Below are 22,641 nucleotides of genomic sequence, written 5' to 3'. Positions count from 1 at the left end.
CTTTGTTCCATTGGTTCAAACACAGGCCTTCACATAGCCTTTGACTAGACACCCTCCATTTTGCCTTGGGCTTCTTTGTACTTTGTGAGCATTCTTCCCACACACTCCACAGTGAAGTTTTAGGTTCAGGAAAACTTATGCCTGTCTTGGGATGGTTAATCATTACCAAGAATTTGGAAATACTTTGAGTACCATTATGCACAGAGACTGACACATCAGAGTGAAAACAAAACCTTTGAAATGAGGAGAAAAAATGAGTGAAAAGGAGAGAACCCAGCCCTGGAAAATATGTGGCTTTAGGAGGGAAGTGACATAGCAGTGATTACAAAAATAGCATTGCCACTGTTTCACTAAATGAGGAAGTCCTAAAATAAGTATTTCAGACTGAGTTAACAACTTACCATGACATCTTAAGTCCCTGAAAAAGAAGGAAAAGGGACTCATATATTTAAAAACATGTTATATATGACTGAAGCTTTCTATAACTTCAGGTAAAGTTCACCAATGATGCAAAGTACATTTTATTATCTTTATTTTGTACATGAAGAACTATGGAAAAATTAAGTACAGACATTGTTGAATGACCCAACAGACATGACCTATCCATTTCTCTCTTGCTGTTTTTCTCTGTGGAAAATAGAAAAGGTAAACATCAGCTTTCTCTGCCTTCTTTGCAACTAGCTGTAGCATTACTATATGACAAAGATCTAGTTAATGATATGTAAGCATATCAGGTAGACTCTGAAATTTATATATCAGTCTGGACTTCTAGTCTAAATCCAGAATTATGTATTTAACTGTCTACTCAACATCTTTAGTTGGGTAGCTAATAAGAATCTCAGCTTAAGGTGTCCAATCTGTCCTTCTGAACTTTCTAGCTATCTCTGCCCTCTATCAGTCTTGACCATCTAAGAAAATGCAACCTCTGTTACCCTCAATGCACAGGCTGGCAAAAATGCCTAGTCTTTCTTTCTCTTACCCTCCATCCATACCAAATCAATCCTCAGATTCTGTAGATCTACTGCTTCTCCTTCCCCCACCCCCACTACTGCCAGCCTGTCCAAATCACTAGCATCTCTTGCTTAGAAGCCTCTTAATGGGTCTCTGTACTTCCATCCTAACACTTCCTTCAGTGTAGTCTCAACATAGCACCCAGAGTCAGTTTGTTACTATATAAATGAGACCATGTTCTTCCTCTTCTCAACAACCATTCCACAGGTCTGAGGGAGTGCAGAGTAGAAGCCAAATTCATCACAGAAGTTTCTACATGACCTGGTCCCTTAACCTCTTTGATCTCATCTCACCCTTTTCCATGGCTCACTCTGCTCCAACTACACTAACCTTGTGTTAAACACTTGCACTTGATTGACTCCCTCTCTGAAAAATTTCCCCTCAAATTTATGTACATGGTTTACTCCTTTAACACCTTCTTGTCCTTAATCAAATGTCACCTACAGAGAGGACGTTTTTCTGAGCTACTTCATTTAAAATGCAATCTGTCCTCACCACCAGTAGCTGAAACATTCTACCCTCTTTCTGGTTTTATTTGCTTTCCAATACTACATTTTTTATCTAGTACTATATCATTATCTAGTACTACATTATTTATTTATTTATCTTGTTTACTCTCTGTTTCCCTTCACTTGAATATCAGCTTTATGTAGACAAAGATTTACTCTGTTTTGTTAACTGTAGGAGCACCTAGAATAATACCTGACCTGAAATCACTGCTTAATATGTGATTATTTAATTGGTTCATTAGTGATATGGGAATTTGGAAGAGATAATTTGCTTCCTTATATAAAGAACAAGCATCAGAGAGAGAAACCATTGTTATCTTTAAAAACACTGAGAATAAATGAACAAAAGAATAGAAGCCTTATATCATGTTGAGCCACTAAGCATCCCCTGTGATCTCTTATATTTGGACATCTAATATTGTGAGGAAAAACTTCACCTTATTCACATTAAATAGATGTAAGCAAACTATGCCCACAGGCCAACTTTGGCCTCCTGCCTGTTTTTATAAAGAAAGTTTTGCTGGAACCAAGTCACACCTACATGCTTACATAATGTCCATGGCAGCTCTCCTCCTACATCACAGTTGTAAAGTCCACAAAACCTAAATGATTTCCTACCTCTCCCCCTTCCAGAAAAAATTGTTCCATTTTCGACTTAAGCAAGTGTTGAGTTTCCTTTTGTTTTCAGTTGAAAGCATTATGGTGGCCACATGCTGGTCACATGCCCTGCTGCAGGGAGCATAACTGAATGACAAACCCAGGTGCTGCCCTCTGGGTCCACAACCATATACTGGGAAATCAAGTTTAGGGAAATCACCTTTATCCGGTGGCTAATCACAGATGTCATTCCTGTGACATGTATGGCTCTTTCAACAGGTGACTTTGGCTCAAGAACTCCCATAAAATAGGCCAAAACTTTCTTACAACTGAGCTGGAATCCAAGACTGTCCCTATCCAACAATCCTTCCCTCTTTCTGCCCAAGGATCAGACTTAAATCATGGTTTATCCCTCTCCCTCCTCCTTTACCCTTCACAGGTGTTTGCTCCAATAAATCTCTGTCATATCTAGTCTTGTTTTGCCTTTTGCTTCTCAAATAGCATAAACATTCTTGACTGAATATTGGTATTAGTCTGAATTCTTGATGGGAGTCGCAGTACAGGTAAGAAGTAATTTTTAGATTCAAGCCGACATTGGCCTGGTTCAAAAGCTCATGTTTTCTCAACAGTGATCTACTGTTACTATTCCTTTATACACTTGTTTTGCTTCCCTCCTTATATTAATTCATTCTACAAGGAATCCAGAAAACCTTTATGGTCATGGGCTGTATTTTAGTCACATTTACAGTCTAACACCAAGTAGAGATAATAAAAAACAGTTTCTGACTTTATAATTTTGGTTTGATTTGCAAATGTGCAAATGTTTATTGACTATCTAAAATGTGTAAATTTGGTTACACATTTGGTAAAAGCCAAACTTTTAACCAAACTTTGGCTGTGTTTACAATCTAGTTGAAGCAATGTTATACAAATGACAATGTACAAAAAAGAGCCACTAAGGCATGTTGCCTAAAATGTACTTAATGGTCAGAGCCTGGAGACAATGGGATCAGCAAGGAGGTTACTTCAATAATACTGATATGATGTAATAAGGAGCTGAAGTTGGCCTCACAATGGAAGTTGAAATGAAAGGAAAATGAGAGTGAGATCTTTAAAAATCAACAATCAACAGGTCATTAATTGGTCATAGCAGTCAAACAAGAGTAAGGAGCAAGATAACTCAAACATTTTGAGCATGGGTACTGGAATAAAGAATTCCCATTTGTGAATAAGGATTTTAAGAAAAAGAGCTGGAGGTGAAGGTTAGAGCCAATTTAAACCAGGGAATAGAGGGATTAAGCAAAGAGAAAAAAGGACTCATGGGCATGGACAACAGCATGGTTGATTGCAGGGTGAAGAGAGGCATAAGGGGATTAAATAATACATGGTAATGGGAAAAAATACAATAAACCTTTTTTTGAAAAAAGAAAATAACTAGTTTATTAAGCAGGAATTTGTGAATTCTGTGAAGGATTGGGAAATTGTTCAGAAAAATCATTTAAAAGATATTAAGTAAATGAAATTAGCTCTTAGTAAGGGCTGTGAGGGCCAGAGACAACCTTGAAAGTCATTTCACTCAGAAAATAGTTTAAGTTATGGGAGTGAATGAGTTCTAAGTGTGGATATGAGATGATCGAAGTAAAATCAAGTGTGATCCCTGCATTTAAGAAGTGGGAAGTGAAAAACACCACATATGTGTGCATAAAAGAAGTAGACAAGGAAAGATGAGAGTCAGAATTTCAAGAAGAGAGTGCTCATTGATAGCAAATGATGCACAGAACTCAAGAAGTTTGGACAATATGGTTCAGAGATTTAGGAGCAAATGAAAGATATTAAATAAGTGAGAGCTTGAAGAATCAGAGTAATCAATCATCAGCTTATTAGTTTGGTTTTGTCTGTATTTGTGGGTTTTTTTCTTCAAACAAAGGTAGACTATTCATGTTCTCAGCAGAGAGTAAAACCTATATGGAGGTTAGAAATTGAAGAAAATTTAAAAAAGAGGAAGACATTTAGCAAGTTCCTGGAGGAGGTGGGTTGGGGAAGGACAGAGAATAAAAATGAGGAGTCTAATGTTGGAAAGAAGATGAAGTAACTCACTCTTTCTCTGGGCCAGAGAGACATGATAAGAGCATCTAAAGACAAATTCCCCATGCCATCCTTCGTGTCAAACCAGAGCTATATTCAGAGTGTTATTTGGCATCACAGCACCAGTGCAATGTAATTCCCACATTTGCCAATCCTGAAAGAAGGTTAGAGCCAATTTAAACCAATCTCTCACCTATATGAACTTACTCAACCATATTTCCATAGTACCTAACAGACGTATCTTTCTTTTGTATTTGAATATACTGTGTACCCTTGTTAAAAACATAATCATCATCCAATGAAAACTTACATGACTATCCAGATGAAAGTGATAAAATAAAGGAAAAAGCAGTCATCACATGGTAATGAAGAAATTGCTGTGGCAGAAATCTCTGAAGAAATCTCTCATAGGAAGGCTATGGTAAGAAGCAGTAGGAATATGGGCTTCTTTCAGTCTATCTGGATGATGAATTTCTGAGAAAGTCCTCATTTTCTTCTAAGTGAATTTTCTTCGAGCCATTAAAAACAGACATTGTATTCAATGTCTTAAGTAGTTCTTGTAGATTTCAAGTTACCATTATAGAGAGTCTTGAAGTCATTTTAGTTTGGTAGCTTATTATTGCTGGAAGTCTTAAGCTAGCTTGCAAAGATCTCATTAATGCCCTTTCTCAAGTAAATATTTCAATATACATCCATTTCTCCAATAGTCTTTCTTTGACTATTTTTTCTTATTTTTGTGGTTTCAATATACATCAGTTTCTCCATTAGTCTTTTTCTGACTATTTTTTCTTATTTCTGTGGTTTCTCAAATTATTATGTTTTAATGTGGGAGTATGGCAGAGAGATGCCACAAAACCTGTTAAATCAAAAACAGTAAGCCTACTGACAAGTTTCATCAGTGGGGGGGATGAGGATAGGCCGGTGAGGAGGGAAATTAAGATGAAGACCTGGAAGGGCTCTTGGCAATGTTTATCATATATAGAATAATTTGGAAGAGTAAATTTCACCCTCCTAGATTCTTTCTAATGTTTCCAGTCTGTGGGGTTGCTCTAATGAGTTCAAATTTAGATTAAAGGAATAGCTGCAACTTTGATTTCAAAAGCTCTTGCCAATAATGATGTCTCCATTTGAGGGAGATGAAGTGGAACAAACTAGAGGTTAGGGATCAAAATACTTGGATTTAATTCCTGGCTCTGACCATTTACTCCTTTGTAACAGAATGCCAGCAGCCCTTCCCAGGCATGGGTACACTCCACATGCTCCCCACAATTGAGAAGAGCATCCCAAGGCACTGCCTTGGGCCAATCACTTAAACTTTGTGCAATTACATTACCTTAACCCAGTTATTTTCAACTTTCTTCATCTCATGGCACACGTAAATTACTAAAATTCTGCAGCACACCAAAAAATGTTTGTTTTGCTGATCTGACAATAAACAGGTATAATTTTGACTTATTCATACTAGACAGCTATTGTTGTGTGGCCTGTTGTCATTTTTTAATTTGACAGTCTAAGGGGGAAAAGGTTAGTGTCCCTAACTAAGTAGTCAGGTATTACATGTTTTAAAATTATTGTGGCACATCAGTTAAAAATCTCTGCCTTAACCTATAAAGAGGGCAGGGGCCTCACTAGGGAGTCTTAATTCTCATTGCACATTAAAGACACCTGGGACACTTTTTTAAAAATAGTGGTACAGGGCCCCATCCCAGACCTACTGAATGAGAGTATCTGAGGGTGAGGTCCAGGCCCTGGTGTTTCTTTAGAATGCCCCAGGTATTCTAATGCACAACTAGAGTTCAGAACCACTGCACTGATCTTTAGGCTTTTTGCCAATCCCTCAGCATTCTACAAATTGCATACTCACCCCAAGGTGCATGTGCCTAGGAGAGCCAAGAGTCCATTAGATGGCTTTATGCTCACAAAAAACATCTCCAGCCTGAGTCCTAGAGATCTGTGAAGAGTTGATCCTTGAAATTTCTAAGCCCGTGGACATGCTTAAAGCCAAGTTTTCATACTTTGCTTTCTTTCTTACTTTTTTCTTTTTAATTAAAATAAACTTTTTATTGAGGTATATTTTTACAGTCTGATTAATTTTTATGTATACACTTACCCAGATCAAAATGAAGAACATTCTGAGCCCCTTTGAAAACTGGTCCTTCTATTTTGGGAGGACACAGTGGGTCTACACAATCTGGCAGGTGCCCTGTCTCCGATATCTGTCATATTATTTTCTAATTGTATTGTTGCATCATAAAATATAAAATTGAATGTAATTTTCCAATTTCTTTTGTGACTATTTGTGAAGCTATCACACATATCTTTCTTATTCCTTTGATAAATATGTGCTTAATTTTCTCTTTATTCCCCAATAATATTAATTCTATTAGCCTACTCTATGCTGGCTTTTGAGAGCAAGGAGTGGTCTGTTTCCCTCACTCATGTATATGTAGCCCTAATGTGCTTATGAACATTTTTTGAATGAATGCTGGATAGATACATGATATTGGGGTGGAGAGAAGGCATAAAAAACAACAGAAGACATGTGCCAACTTCAGAAAGTTTTCTATCATGTCAATGGGGAGTTTGGTTAAGGTGCATTCCAAATATACTGGAAGTACTTTGTGAGTAATTATAAAACAAATCTCATCAGTGTAAAGTTATTTAACATTGACTCAAGCATCAGTAGATGGAAAACTTAGAGACCAGAGGAAGCAGAGTGAAGAGATAATCAGAGTGGGAGCTTAACTAGAGTGATTTCCTGGATGAGGAGGTCAGGTCTTGAGAGATACAGAGAGAATAGGGAAGAGATTATGCCAGATTAGGGGAAAGATTTGAGTGAAGCCTAAAGAGCAAACATCTAACCAGTTTTGTGAAGTATAAGCACATCTTCTGATTGAAAATAAAAGACATGTTGGGGAGAAATAAGAGAGAAGGAAGAGAAGTAAAAATAAAGCCAATTGATGGAGGGCCCAAGTAAAAATAGGCTGGCATTTGTATTGTGCCAGTGGATATACTGCAAACAGCATTTGCAGAAGCTTGTTCTGACAGCTACATGGAAGGCAAAGACAAAGCTTAAAGGCAAATAAAATAATTAGGAGCTGCTTCTACAATCCAGATATAACCTCATTTTAGGTGGTTAGTAGTAGTGATCACAAACAAAGACATGCATCTAAAAATTGTCCCAAGGTTTTAGAAGATGAAGGGGGTCAGGTATTCAAAATCAGACCTGGGATACTGGTATTAGAGAAATGGGGAATCTGGGACAGGATAACCATCTGGGGAAGAAACTGATGGTTTTAACTTACTGTTCCGTTTGGTGTTGGGCCTGTTTTTTGTCTGGTATTTGGACAACTCTAAACTCACATTTGAAATGACTGGACCACAGAGAAGAAGTGGGTGATCCTACTCCACTCCCTGCCCTGGAATACTTTGAAGCAATAGAGACTATTTTACCCACACTTGTTATCTTCTAGGCACAACCGATGTATTTATATGGATGCCCTCCAAGAGAAGTATGAAAGAGGCAATTAGGGACAAACCTGGAGAAACTGGTGAGGCCACCATTTTCTGGTGAAGTGAAAGCAGCCTCTGCAGCTGAGAGGTCTGGCTGAGCCTTAGTCTGAAAACATTTGAGCGTCCCTGACTCAGAGCCGCTAAAGGAAACACTAGAATCTCCCACAACTGCATGTCAGACCTTAATAATACCCAAAACTAGGAAGTAGGATGATTGTGTCTCTTTAAAAGGTGCCAGATGATTAATAACTCTGTTTATATCTTATTTGTAGACATGCCAGAAAAGACAGATACAATCAGAACATATTCTTCAGGGTGGGAAGTGATCATAGGCTGGAATTTATGAAATCCTCACATGCCATGAACAGCATTCATTTTGTAATTCTCCAGATATATAACTGCTGGTCTCTGTTCCCTATATCATCAAATACTGAACATTACTGGAGGCAAAATAGCAGGGCTGAAGGAGCAATAACAAGGTCTCGCATGACCATTTTTAGACAGAGTAGGAGAGTATACAGTACCTCTGGAGTGAACAGCTGACCATGGATGTGAAAATAACACAGCCCAACGAGGCCTCACCAGACTCCTGAGGGTACATCATGTTCTCACAGCAGCAAAGGAGGAAACATAGGAGTTAGGTGGAAAGAAGTTCTGCCAGGAATTTTTCCAGTCAGTTGTTCAGGTAATTTATGTCACTGAACTATACAATTTGTCATCTTCCAGACAGCAAAAAGCAAAACAGACACATACAAAAAAAGGTGGGGGGAGGGAAAAAATAATCAAGATGAAGCAAGAAATAGTGCTTTTTTGCAATGTGGGACTTTAAATGCAAAGTGTTGCCCATATTTTTTTTTATGAAATGGAGGATTCCCAATATGATATATTTGTGCCCATTCTGTAGGTGTTGGAAAAGAAAAATCTTCTATTGTCACTAAGATATGTTAATGTATTTTTTTAATTCGGCCACAGTGTTTCATTTTTTTGGCTTCTCCATAATAAATGAAGCACATAATGAAGTTAAGTGTTGTTGCCTTGCCGTGAGTACACACCATAGCCAGGCACCCACTTTTGTGTTGAAAGATCCTTGGATCAACTACATTGATTAAATGGTAGTGGTAAACAAGTTCACAAAATATTATTAATCTTAACCTAGATATAAATTTAACTCAAGACATGAAACAAACTTGAAAAAATATTCTTCATCACAGTCCTACTTGACCTTGTGTAAGTCAATCTTAGATTCCAGTTGGTCAAAAATTGTTATAGTTGAAACAATATTATTGTGAGAATCAGCATGAAAGCTATAGCAGATGCTGGAGAAATCCAGTGAAGTTTCTTAAATGAAAAGTAGTATAACTAGCCCTGCCTGGTGTGTCTCAATGGACTGAGTGCCAGCCTGTTAACCAAAGGGTTATCGGTTCCATTCCCAGTCAGGGCACATGCCTGGATTGCAGGCCGGGTCCCCAGTTGAGGCTGTGTGAGAGGCAAGCACACATTGATGCTTCTCTTGCTCTCTTTCTCCCTCCCTTCCTTTCTCTCTAAAAATAAATAGCCCTGGCTGGTATAGCTCAGTGGATTGAGCACTGGCCTATAAACCAAATAGTCACTAGTTTGACTCCCTTCCCTCTGTCTAAAATAAATAAATAAAAATTTTAACAAAAAGTAATATAACTAAAGTTGGAATTGTCTCTAAGAAACATTATGAAAGAGACAAAGTGGGTCCTTGTGCCTCCTTCCTTTCAGTGAACATTAACTTCCAGGGCCTCCATTCACGTTCAGATCACTTTGGTCTGGACCATGTGCATGATATTAAATTCTGATAACCAGACGATGACATTAGGGTATTTCTCTCCTGTGTTGAGAGGGGGGCAGGCTATGGTCCTTGTATTGGAGAGCAGGAAACATGATCCGGATTGATATGAGTGACTCACTTGTGGTTTCTGGTAAGCCAAGCAGTGTCCCCATGCCATGGAAAAGAAAAGGCTGAAAATAAATTTTGAGCTTTTTTTTTAAAATTAAGACTCTCAATACTCTTATATAATACATATGGGATAATGACCAGAAAAGACCAATGTGTAACCACATATAACCATGGATTATACATGTTATACATTAATACAGTAATAATGTTATACATTAAGTGGTGCTGTGAAAAAACAAGGAGCTTACTTACAGAAAAGAGATGGCCACTGTGTGAGTTGGAAGTACAAAAAGTGAAAACAAAATTTCAGGGGTGTTTTATAGAGGGTAAAGGGCAAGAAAAAGATCATCAGTAGGCTGTGCAGAGGATCATTAGAAGAGAAGAAATAAAAGATAAATCACAAGGTCCGCCTGCCAATCAAGATAAATTATAGTCTGTGTTTGCCACAACAAAGGATCATTGAGACGAACACCAAAAACAAACAAACAGAAAACACTTGTGGCGGTCATGTACACACATAGTCTTTTACTCTTTGTTCCCAGGGATCTTTGTTTCCTCTTTCTGTAGAGAGATTATTGAAATAAATGTGGGGAGGAATGTATCCTTTGAGCTGTAAAGTACAACAAAAGTATTTTCTCCTTTGGTATTCTTGACATCCCTTGTACTGCCATGGAATTTGTTTGGGGTGGTTAGACTGTGTAAAAGGGCATCATTTCTTAAGCCTGGTGGGAACCCCTCCGCAAACAGTGCTGGCAGAGTTGACTTGTGCTAGGGGCAAGTCTATTGTTCCTTGAACTCCAACTGTTCAACAAGCAAAGGCAAATTAAAATTTTATCTTCGATTAATAATAAAACACACACAAAAGTAAAAATAAGTGACCAGACCCAGTTTACAGTTGTGGTGTGCAAGTTTCTTCAAGCAAAAACACTGAGCAGCAGATTTCAATGCTTGCTCATAAATTTCAGGTGGGGAGGAATGTTCTAGCTCATACTCGCCAGAAGGGTACATTGGGGTATTAAGAGTACTATAATTCAGAGATATTCAACACCCACAGCAGAATACAGACTAGCTCCCTGATCTCAGCCTGAGTCTAATCCTCTACTAATCCTCTACTGCTAAATGCACTCCTACTGCTCAGTGCACTACTATGCTGCTTCCCCAAACCCATCCTACCCCCCAAACAAGCCTCATCCACAGTCACACATTCTTTCATTGACTCATTTAACAAATATTTATTATGCCTCAGGTATGAGCTAGGTGCTCTGTTATGCTTTGAGGGTACCAAGATAAAAAGACACAGAATCAAGCGTGGGAGGGACATATAAATCAATTATTAGAGTGTAGTGTGATAGCACACTGTGATGGAAGTACGCCCAAGGAGACCACACAGGTGGGGGCACCTAGCTCAGTCTGGAGGCAGCAGGGGAACTGAGGTGTAGCAATTTAGGCATAAGTGAATATAGTACTTTCAGATCTAGAATTTTAGGAGTACAAGAAAGAGCAATAGGAGATGATGCTGTTTACTTTAGCGGATCTTAAAAACCACCTGCTTCCAAGTGTTTCCTCATTAACTTGATGCTTGAAATAGTCTCATCTGTAATAACTTTGAATTAAGGTTCTGTTAATACTGAAATGTTTCTTTAAAAAAGTCTCATCTGTAATAACTTTGAACTAAGGTTCTGTTAATACTGAAATGTTTCTTTAAAAAAGTAAAATATCTGAGTATCATTTGCCATCAGCATTATAGCTTAAATTAGCAAGCCCTGAGGGAAAGAAACATTAGACAAGAAAGCATCTAATTTAAAAAAAGTCAAAATTAGCCTAGGAATATAAGGTTTATAATGGGCCAAATCTGTAGGACATGCAAAGTCAGGGAAAGCGGTCCTGGGTGCTTGATAAAATCTGTTCCAACAGAGAAAAGGAGAGTATAATAAAAAAGCAAATGTGTGTTACCTGCCATTGAGTCAGGTTTGACTCCTGGCAACCCTGTAAATGAGTGATGCCCACAATATCTTGTCCTCAAAAGCTCTGCTCAGCTCTTATAGACTCATGCCCATGGCTTTTTTTTTGTGGAAACCATTCATCTCATATTTCCTGCTGCTGTCTACTTTTCCCAGCATTATTGTCTTTTTCAAAGAACTCAGCCTTCTCATAATATGCCTGAAGTAGAACATCAATGCCATCATCACTGGCTCCTTTAAATAGATGCCATGACACCAGAATGCCCTTGCCATAACCACATGTTGAGGGAGCTGCTGAGGGAGAAGCACCTTTCTGAAAGGCCTTGCCTATTTTGTGATGTCTAAACATGGGGTCAGAGAATAGGCTTTTTTCATTCCATGCTGCCAGTCAGGCAGTCCTAGACAGAGCTGCTGAAATTTCAGATGGCATGTGGATCAGCTGGGGGATCTTGTAAAAATTGGGATTCTGGGCCAGTAGATCTAGAGTGGGGCCCTGAGAGATTGCATTTCTCACAATTTCCCCAATGATGCTGAGACCATGCCTGGAGTCACCGGGTCTAGGAGACTGGCCTTGGCATTTCTCACATCTCTCCTCTTGCCTCCCATTGAATTCAGGTTTTCTGTGCCTCTCCCCTGGAGAGTTGTTTTATGACTCCATCCATCCTCCACACAGCCCAGGCTGATAATTTAAAAGGTGAATATGGCCATGTTATGCCCCTCCAAAAGATTCCCTTTCCCAAGAAGTTCTTTTAAAAATTCATTTTAGTTGAACTCTTAGTACAGAAGCTTTTCTGAAATCAAATATTCAGAATGTATGCAAATAGCATTGCTCTGGGGAAGCTAAGAAGAAGGCCTAGACTCTCCTCACTTGCTCAGCTTCCTGGGGGGAGCTCTGGGATACCTCCACTTAACCCTGGATTCTGATGAACCTGGGGTCTAACGATGAAGTCCGAAGCCATTTTAGGCCAAACCATTATGTAGTTTTAAAGAGATTACTATCATTTTCCTCCTTGGGTAAACAGATATAAAACTATCTCCTCAGAGAATGGTTATGAAAATTAAATCAGATCATGGGCACAGCATGATCCCTGGGACATAGTAGGCACTCACTAAATGCTGTTCCACTTCTCTCAAAAGTCTATAGTTACATGTTTTCTTTTTCAGAGATTTTGTTCCCTAATAAGGATAATTATGCCAATATTATTGGAAAAGGTAACATATTGACCTTGTTAGTGTGAATGATCTTGATTTAGGATCTTTCCTAGTAAGCAGGCTTTGTTTGGGGGTCAGGATTGCTTGAATAGGTGAAAAGACAGTCCCTGAGCAATTAGAGACAGGAGGAAGAGCTGACCAGGAGGGTAGACAGATGTGGAAAATCTGGGGCTTAGGCCATGGAAAGGTGGGGGCGGGGGGGGCAGCATTTCATACTAATGTTTTTCACCAGTTTGATGGCTTTCATATTAATATTAAAGGCTGAGAAAGGTTGAAAAGTTGGAACTAACCAGAGATCTTTGCTGTATATCTAAAATGGCATGTACACTCAGAGCGCCAAGCTTCCAGTTCAGTCCTGTTTGCCTCACTTGGACTATTTGTGATAGCCATAGTCAGAGGGAAGCATGTCCTTAAGCCCCATCAGGGTTCCATAGGCCTGGGTGCTGTCCCTGCGCTAAAGTGCTCACCCACTCAAAGGCAAAGTTAGGAGAGCTCTCTCTCCCACTTTAGTCCTTTTCCTTGACCACATCATCCTTTCCATTTGACCCCTTAACCCCTCTCCCTGCCCCCCAGAGTCCATGTGGCATCTGCCCCCAAAGAACTCTCAAAACACAGTTTCAGCTTACTGACTTTGGACATCTTTCTCAAATTGTTCTTCCCATAACTCTTCACAACAAGCAGGTTGCACAACAGGTTGCAAGGTGTCCTCAGGCAGCCCAGAGGGGTAGTCCAAGATATATGCGAACAGGCTGCTTATTTTTGACAAATAGGACAGCTCTATGTGAAACCTGAACCTCATCGCCTAAAGGATTTTGGCTGCTTAAAGTTCCTGGTGTTAGAGCAGGAAGCCAGACTAAGGACAGGGTGCTCTCTCTGCCCTCACTGCAAAGCATTTCCTCCTCAGGACACTAGGTCTGTCCCAGTGTGGGGTCAAGGTGCCATTCTCTGGGAGCCCCCAGGAGAACAGCCTCAGGTCTTATCAGACTGTAGCATCTCAAAGCCCCCTGCAATGATATTAACATAAAACGATAACCTCCCCCACAGAGTTAATGATTAGTTCCAAACTCTGAAAAGCCAGACATATCCCCAGCTGCAGTGGACAAGAGGGAGGTGGAAATACCAGCCAGCTGGGAGTTTGGCAAAGCAGATGAAAGGCAAATAATGAATCCACCCAAATCCACAGACTCTCGAGGTTGTAAATGTTAGGATAGTTGCATTCATACCACAGACACTATAGAGTCCCTTGCCCACCCCCTCCAATGGAAATGTTTTAGCCACTAAAAATGTGCACAGTGACAAGAAGTGTGACTGACCATATCTTTTCACACAATGGGACTGATTGTAACAATGCCCTCAGGAATCCCCACCAGCAGCAGCTGACTGTTTCATTATCCTTTTACAAATACACTGAAATTAGAATAAGTGCACAGAGAAAACATTTCAAGTAAAGAGCAGAAGCAAATGGACTTTCCTGATATTCTTCATGCTCTTGCTCCAGGCAATACCCCATCTCAATAGCTAATGGGGCACATCCAGTAACCCTAACAGCACCATTTCTCAAGGGAGACACTTTTGCATGAAGTGGTAAGAAGCATGGAACTCGACATTATACTCCCAAAAATGTATAGATGGTCTCTGCAAGTTTTCTGGTTTGGAAATTAATTCTAACAATTCCTCAAAGAGTAGAAAGGGCAGGTTCTAGCCATGTGAGTTGCAATTCATTACTGTCCTGGATAATGAACCTTGTCTTGACATGATGGGAGGATTCTACTTTAAAGGGTGCTTTCACAGACTGTGTCCCTGGCCATATACCACCCAGGAGAGAGGCATGCCAGCCTTGTGCTGTAGTCAAGGAAGACAAGCATGAAGATGTTAAGTAGCCTGAGTGAATGTCTCTGCTCTGTTGAGCTGCAATGATTCCGTTCAAAGGAAGGCCAGGGAAACAGAGGGCAGCGCTAAGCAATAATCCAAAACCCTAACTTGAGCACAAGCGTTTGAACCTTGCCTAGCAAACCATTTGTCAGAAACAAGATGAAAAGAATTTGAAAGATGCTAGTAAACACGTAAAAAGGAAAATAACACTTTTATTTCCCCCTTTTGATTTTGCTAATTTGTTGTTATTATTGATGTTGTTAGCTGAAGACTTTAGAAAAACCACAATTTATGCCATGAAGCGGCTTCCATTTTGTCAATGGAATTAATAGAAACATGGACTTGCCATTCATCCCAATGTGTTTTTTCAAATGGAGCCAAAGCAAAAAGAAAGCAGAGGCTTTTAGAAGCACTGGGAAGTATGTGTGGGGAAAGGTGATATGTTTGAGAGCATTTTATAAATTATAGAGAATAATCTATTATTGAAAGAATAGAACTTGAGAGCTTTTTGCCAGCATAGAGTGTTTTCAGAGGACTAAATAATAACTCCTAGAGAGTTTTTTTAGTCCACTCACCCCCTCCCTGGATTTTAAGCTTCAAGGCTACCAACCGAGGATCTCAGCCTTACTCAGCCTCAAGCATCAGAATCTCACCTCCACCAAACACTCCAGCAACACCTTCCCTACTCAAAGCTGGATTGACCATGGACACAGCAGACTCTTAGCAGATGCTAATGTATATGCAGTTCATTTGTAATAGCACCTTCACTTAAGAACTTGTGCTTCTGGAATGCTAACCCAGAGATGCAATGAAATCCTCAGGGGCAGGAAGGAAATGGTGTCTCCTCTCAGGTGTTAGAAAGACTCTTGAGCCAGCCTCAGTGAGTGCCATTCGTCCTTAGGGTAAAAAGGGGTAAAGGAGCCCTTTCTAAGTACTTTGTTATCCACAGAGGAGAGTTGAGACTGTGGGATTGGAGAGGTTTCCAATTCCATTTGAAGGTTAGCTATAAAGACCATTTCAGCTATATTATTGAACTCCTACAGATTCAGTATAATTTGAAACACAGAGCTGTTTCATTCATTTGCACCATGGGAGACTGATGTGGTCCTTGTAAATGAAATTTCCGGACAACTGAAATATTTTCCCTGAATCACCAACATTTTTATGTTGTCATCATTTTGATAACATTTTTTCTGAAGCACATTGCACATATTCCTGTCTTATGAAACACAGTTCAGCAATCATGATCAGCCTTCACATGATGGCTATTAAAATGGTTGTTTCGTTTGTGTTCTACCAGACAAAATGCCCCCACGGCCCAGAAGAGGTATGAGACTGCTTATCACTCTCCTCAGTGGCTGCAGGCAGCTGTGCCTTTTGAATTTTCCTTCTGGCCTGCTTGCTATGAGTTGTTCTTCCTCTTCCACTTAGCTGTTACTTTTCATTTTCCCTGGGCTGAAAAATGGAAAATTCCAGGCTCGTCCCAACTGTGTTTAAGATGAGTGGGTCAGCTTCCAAGTAAAGAACTGCATAACTGAATACATCCTAACAATGTCAAAAACACAAATGATTTGATGGCATTGACTTTATACATTTGGAAATGTTCTTTCTCCCAGCTCCCTTTGGTGTGGTTGAGGTTACAAGACAAACCACCTTGGGAGTGATGAATTACTACTGATGTTTCAACTGGTAGAACCAGTTATTTAACAAGACAGTATAGAAATAACTAAAAGCAGTGAGAAATGTGAGAGCCTCAGGTATCATTATGAAAAAGAAGGGTTTCTGTATTCAGCTGGCACTTGAAGAACCTCAGGTTCACATGATGTGCCTCTGAGTTTCCTCATCACTAGAAGGGGAGGGGTGAAGGAGGTAGAATCCAGGGGCGTCCAACCCCAAACAGGACAAGGATGATAGAAATTACTATGCATTTCCTTAGGTTAAAAGGGAAGGAAAATAAAATACAAAGATTGTCACTCATACTTTTTTATGAATTAAAAAAATAGGACTTGCAGCTTTAAGATAAAGTACAAACCCCTTAGACAATTCATGGTCTCCCCCCTTTTCTAAACCTCCTTTTGCATCATTTACCCCAACAAAAATAATGCCATTCCTCTTTCCAGAGCCCACCCCCAAAAACAGCCCCTTTCTTGGAGCCATGTCCTCCCACCCCAAAGTAATGTGCTCTTCTTCTGGGTTACAGGCTCACTGAATCTGTGAATCTCACTGATCGATGGTTCACATCCTGCCATAAAATTGCTCATACACTTTGCTGGCTTCCTTTGCTGTGTGGTTTGAAGGCAGAAATTTCTTTTCATTCATTTCTGTGACTGCAGTGCCCAGCCCAGGGCCTGATGCACAGATGCTCAAGGAATGAATGAATAAATATATGTTTTATTTGTGAACACAGCCTAAGAGAAATGTCTGGAATGATGATGGGGCAGTCTTCACAGCTTTATTCTGGTGATGGTGGCAGTAGGCACACAGGGAGGAAGTTGCTGGAGGTTTGCAGATCAGACATAAGCCTAGGAAGGGATAGACAGACAGACACTCCTCCTCCATGTAGCTTCCCTGAATCATTCCAAAGTCACTGGCAGTCCCCACTCTTCTTGCTAAAACTATGATTGGCTTGCCTTCCCATTGGTAGGACACACTTAATTTTAGAAAGAAATTGTTAGTGACAAAATTTTTTAAAATAATTTTTTTGTTTTTGAATTACCATTTTCCAGATGTATAACCCAGTGATTAGACATTATATAACTTACTAGGTAATCACCTTGATATATCAAGTACCCACCTGGCACTACACATAGTTATTACAATGTTATTGACTATATTCCTTATGCCATACTTTTATATGCATGTGACTACTTTATAACTATTAATTTGTACTTATTTTTTTCTTGATTTTTCTCCTTTATCTGCTTCCACCCTGCACCCCTCCTTTCTCCAGCATTATCCCCTTAGATCATGTCCATGGGTCATACATATAAGTTCTTTGGCTTATCCATTTCCTATACTATTCTTAACCTCCCCCTGTCTATTTTGTACCTACCAATTATGCTTCTTGTTCCCTGTACCTTTTTCCCAATTCTACCTCCTCCCCTCCCCACTGATAATCCTCCATGTGATCTCCATTTCTGTGATTCTGTTCCTATTCTAGTTGTTTGCTTGGTTTTGGTTTTTGCTTTTTAGTTTCACTTGTTGATAGTTGTGAGTTTGTTATCATTTTACTGTTCATAGTTTTGATCTTATTTTTCTTAGATAAGTCCCTTTAACATTTCATGTAATAAAGGGCTTGGTGATCATGAACTCCTTTAACTTGACCTTATCCGGGAAGCACTTTATCTGCCCTTCCATTCTAAATGCTGGCTTTGCTGGATAGACTCATCTTGGATGTAGGTCCTTGTCTTTCATGACCTGGAATACTTCTTTCCAGCCCCTTCTTGCCTGTAAGATTTCCTTTGAGAAATCAGCTGATAATCTTATGAGAATTTCTTTGTAGGTAAGTGCCTCCTTTTCTCTTGCTGCTTTTAAGATTCTTTCCTTATCTTTCATCTTGTGTAATGTAATGATGATGTGCCTTGGTGTGTTCCTCCTTGGGTCCAACTTCTTTGGGACTCTCTGAGCTTCCTGAAATTGCAAGTCTGTTTCCTTCACCAGATTGGGGAAATTTTCCTTCATTATTTTTTTAAATACGTTTTCAATTTCTTGCTCTTCCTCTTCTCCTTCTGGCACCCCTATGATTCAGGTGTTGGAACATTTAAAGTTGTTCCAGAGGTTCCTAAGCCTCTCCTCACTTTTTTGAATTCGTGTTTCTTCATTCTGTTCTGGTTGATATTTATTTCTTCCTTTCATTCCAAATCATTGATTTGAGTCTTAGTTTTCTTCCCTTCACTATATATTTTATTTATTTTATTTTGCATAGCTTTCACTTCTTCCTTTATTTTACATCCATACTCAACCATTTCTGTGAGTATCCTGATTACCGGTGTTTTGAATTCAGCATCTGATAAGTTGGCTCTCTGCTTGTCACTTAGTTGTTCTTCTGGAGTTTTGATTTGTTCTTTCATTTGGGACATATTTCTTTGTCTTGGTGTACCAGTTACATTGAAAGAGGGAGAGCCTTAGGTATTTGTCAGGGCAAGGAAACACATTTGGCTGTGTTGTGGTGCTGTGTGTGGGGGAAGGGTCAGAGAAGGAACAATGCCACTTGTTTGGCTCTTGCCCTTTCAGTCACTTACCCCACTAACCACAAATAAATTGGGCCTTTCTGGTGCTGATTCCCAGGAGGGTGGGTTTGTGTACATTCTAGGATCCTGTGGGTCTCTCCAGTGTACTCTGATGTGAAGCTGGGAGCTTCTCCCACTGCTTCAACCCCCACAGATTTTTTTATAGTCAGAGGTTTTGAGGCTTTAGTTTCCTAGGATGGAAGCCTGGGTTGCATAGTCTGTCTCACTCCCAGGTTGTTTCTCCCTGTTTATCTGCACGGGAATATGGGGCTGCCTGGTCCATCAGCCACCTCCTCACCCTCCTGGTCCTCTAGCCATGGCCTTGCCACCCTTTCCACGCCAGCTGCCTGTCTCCTCCCCTCCTACTGGTCTGGATGAATGTTTCTTTAACTCCTTGGTTGTTGGATTTCCATACAGTTCAATTTTCTGGCAGTTGTGGTTGGTTTTTGCTTTTAAATTGGTTGTTGTCCTTTTTCTGGTTATGTGAAGAAGCAAAGCATATCTACCTATGTCTCCATCTTGGCCAGAAGTGAAAATCTGTACTTTTTAACCCCTTCACATTTTTTATCAGCCCCTTAAAGTCCCTCCTATCTGGCAACTGGCAAAATGTTCTCTGTGTATATGAATCACATTTTCTAATGTTGCTTGCATTTCTGATTTATGCTGTCTGCCTTAGTGTTGTCTGTAAGGGAATTTTGAATCAGTGTTGTTGTTTTTTAATGTGAATTGATTTAATTTAGGATAGCTTAGATACTGTAAAATGCAATCCCAAGTATCTTTGTGTTAGAATTCAATGAATTTTAGCAAATGACTAAGTCAGTGTCACCTACATACCTAATGTTTCTGGCACCCTAGAAAGTTTCCCCTTGACACTTTCTAATCAATCTCTCCTGTAGGGTGATTTTGTAAAAGTTAACATATATATATATATAATGCTGGCTCATATGGAGCATGCATGCTAGTCAAAGCAGACTGGCATTATGTGAGTGAAATAATTAGAAATCAAGACAATATATTACATGATCTAGCACTAAATGAAATATTTCAGTTTACCAACATGCTACAGATTTAGAGGAGCAATATGCATTAAAATGTCTTCTTGAAAGTTTGTTACAAATTCAGATATCTGGGCCCACCCAGTACCATAAAATCACAATTGCTTGGCAGAGAATCTCAGAATACATATTTTAAGTAAACCTCCCCAGGAATTCTGATAGGCAGTGAGGGCAAAGGGTGGCATAAACCACGCTCTAAATTGAGGTGATGGATGAGTAACTGAGTGCAGGAGAAACTTAGTGGCTTATTCAGGATCACATGATCCATTCAGGACATGGCCTACATTTTGGGCAGAGGAGTAAGAAAGGCTAAGATGACAATCATCTACACTGAACCCCAGTGGGGTGTCCACAGGCCAGGGCCAGCCCCAGGTCACAGTGCTGCCACATAGGGTTGGGCCCTGTGCATGTGAGAGAAAGCAACAAAGGGAAAGTTCTGGCTTACCCCCTTCAGTCGTGGGGCCTCACAGACCCACAGCTCTGAGGACTCATTTGTGACAACAAAATCTGCCCCCACCCAATTCTTCTTTTGTCTGGACAGTGCATTCCGGCAATTGAGCTGCTCCAAGAGAGGATGGCAGGCTTGGTCCATACCACATTATCACTCAGTGGGATGCCTCCTTCCCATGTGCCAAATGAACAAGTAAGTCAGGTGCCAGTACAAACAACACCATTGACTGATGGCCCAGGTGGGGCATGTTCAGACGGCCAGCCTCCTTGACTCCACTGCCATTCAGGCAACGTTTTGGTGGCACCTCAAGCAGACCATCCTTTCTTTCCCACACAGCTGATAAATCACCACAATGAACTGTGCCCTGATGAAACTTTGATCTTCCCAAGTGCCAGTTTATCACCAATGAGTGGGCCTCCACTGATAAGGCTGTGGAGAAAGGAAGTAAAACCAATATTCTCCAGAGAAGAGCAGAGCCTCTTTAGCTCTCTGTTCTTCTCCCCTCAACAAAGGGTAACACTGAATGATCAGAGTCCTCTATCTGCATGCAGGGGGTACCAACCCCAAATTCAAGGGGAGACAGGATTTGAGAGCAGCCAAGAGGCCTTTACACAGCCTCCAGCTGATAGAGTGACATATCTAGGCAATGTGCAAGCATCCTCTAGCCTCTAGTTTCTATTCATCTCCTATCACAGTCCCTGACAACACCCTCTACTTGCAATTACGGATCAGTGAGATGGGATTCTCTGCAGGGGTCTCAGATTCACCCCAGTAATGCCACAGAGCCCCACTGTGAGGGAAGACAGATGGCAAGGTGTCTCCAGTCCCTGTTGGGGTCCTGCTGCACCATGGCCCTGGGTGAGCCACTTCACCTCTGAGCATCAGTCTCCTTACTTGTAGAACAGAGAGGTTAAAATAAGTTGACTTTCAGTTCCATCTAGCATTGTGGGTTATAGTCCACCCCTCCCAGGCCAAGAACCTTGAATTTGTTTTGTTCTCTTTCCTGCTGGGTACAGGTCCATCCATCAGGCAAAGAGCCAAGAAGGGCAAAGTTCTGGCTATCAATCCAGGTAGGAAGGGAGACACCTGTTGTAAAATTCTTAACACCAAAGTTCTTACCTTGCTTATCTTTGCATCCTTACAACAAAATAGGTGTTTGATACATGCTTGTAAAATGATTATGTAACGCATTCCTGACTTGCTATTCTATTCAGAGAAACACTGTGTACCCACCAATATAAATTAAAAAGTATTGCAATCATTACTGTGTATCTTGAGAAATTTTTAAGGAAGAAGACCTAATTTATAACCTTCAGAAATCCTTCTTAAAACTCTTGTTCTCATCTCTCCAGCTCTTTTACACACCTATTGCTACTCACGAACCTTTTGCACTTTCAAAGCTTTACTCTAACTCTAACTGGTGTAGCTCAGTTGGTTGGGTATATCTCAGTCAGTTGGGTGTTCACCAGTTTGATTTCCCTTTCTTTCCTTCTTTCTAAGAATAAATAAATAAAATCTTTTAAACTACATAAATAAAACAAAGCCTTACCCTCAACATTCCAGCTTTCTGTGCACACAGCCTCCTCTGGTCCTAGCTTTCTGAGTTCCTTCTCCTTTCCTCCCTTCCTCCCTAGACTCTCTCTCAATTTCTCTGTCTCAGTTCCTCATTCTCTCTCTCTCTCTTTCTTTCTATCTCTCCCTCTCTCCCTTTCCCTCTCCCTCTCTCTCCACTTTCCCTACTTTACATCATAAAAGCTAGGTGCAAGCGGACAAACACTGAATTTCCTTTACAATCATGGAGGAATAAGAACTGAGAGAGCAAAAATACTTTCTAGCAGACCAGGGCTGAGGGAAGGAATGGAGGGAAGAACTATAAGAGGAAAGATGAATATTGTGGTTCTCTAATGTTCATTTGAACTTGACTGGCCTGCAAAGCTCTAGGTGTTGTTGGACTCAAACTACAAGCTACCTAGGTGAAGAAGGTAAATAAAACATGCATTGGCAACCAGAGTTTATATTTGACAGTGTCTGGAATGGAGGATATCTCATTAAATGCTTGATTGATTATGTAATGCATCAATTCTAACTGGGAAGAGAAAAATGTATGAAATAGAACTACACAAGAGGAAATAAATATTCAACACTAAATTAGAACTGGTGAATTCCTCACTTCATCTGTCAAGAGGCAAATTTTTCTTGTAGGAAAGTGATAAGGGAAAGCT

This window comes from Phyllostomus hastatus, unplaced genomic scaffold, assembly GCF_019186645.2.
Source record: "Phyllostomus hastatus isolate PE091 unplaced genomic scaffold, TTU_PhHast_1.1 phas_contig_524, whole genome shotgun sequence".
In the NCBI taxonomy this organism is placed as follows: Eukaryota; Metazoa; Chordata; class Mammalia; order Chiroptera; family Phyllostomidae; genus Phyllostomus; species Phyllostomus hastatus.
This window is presented reverse-complemented; position numbering follows the sequence as displayed.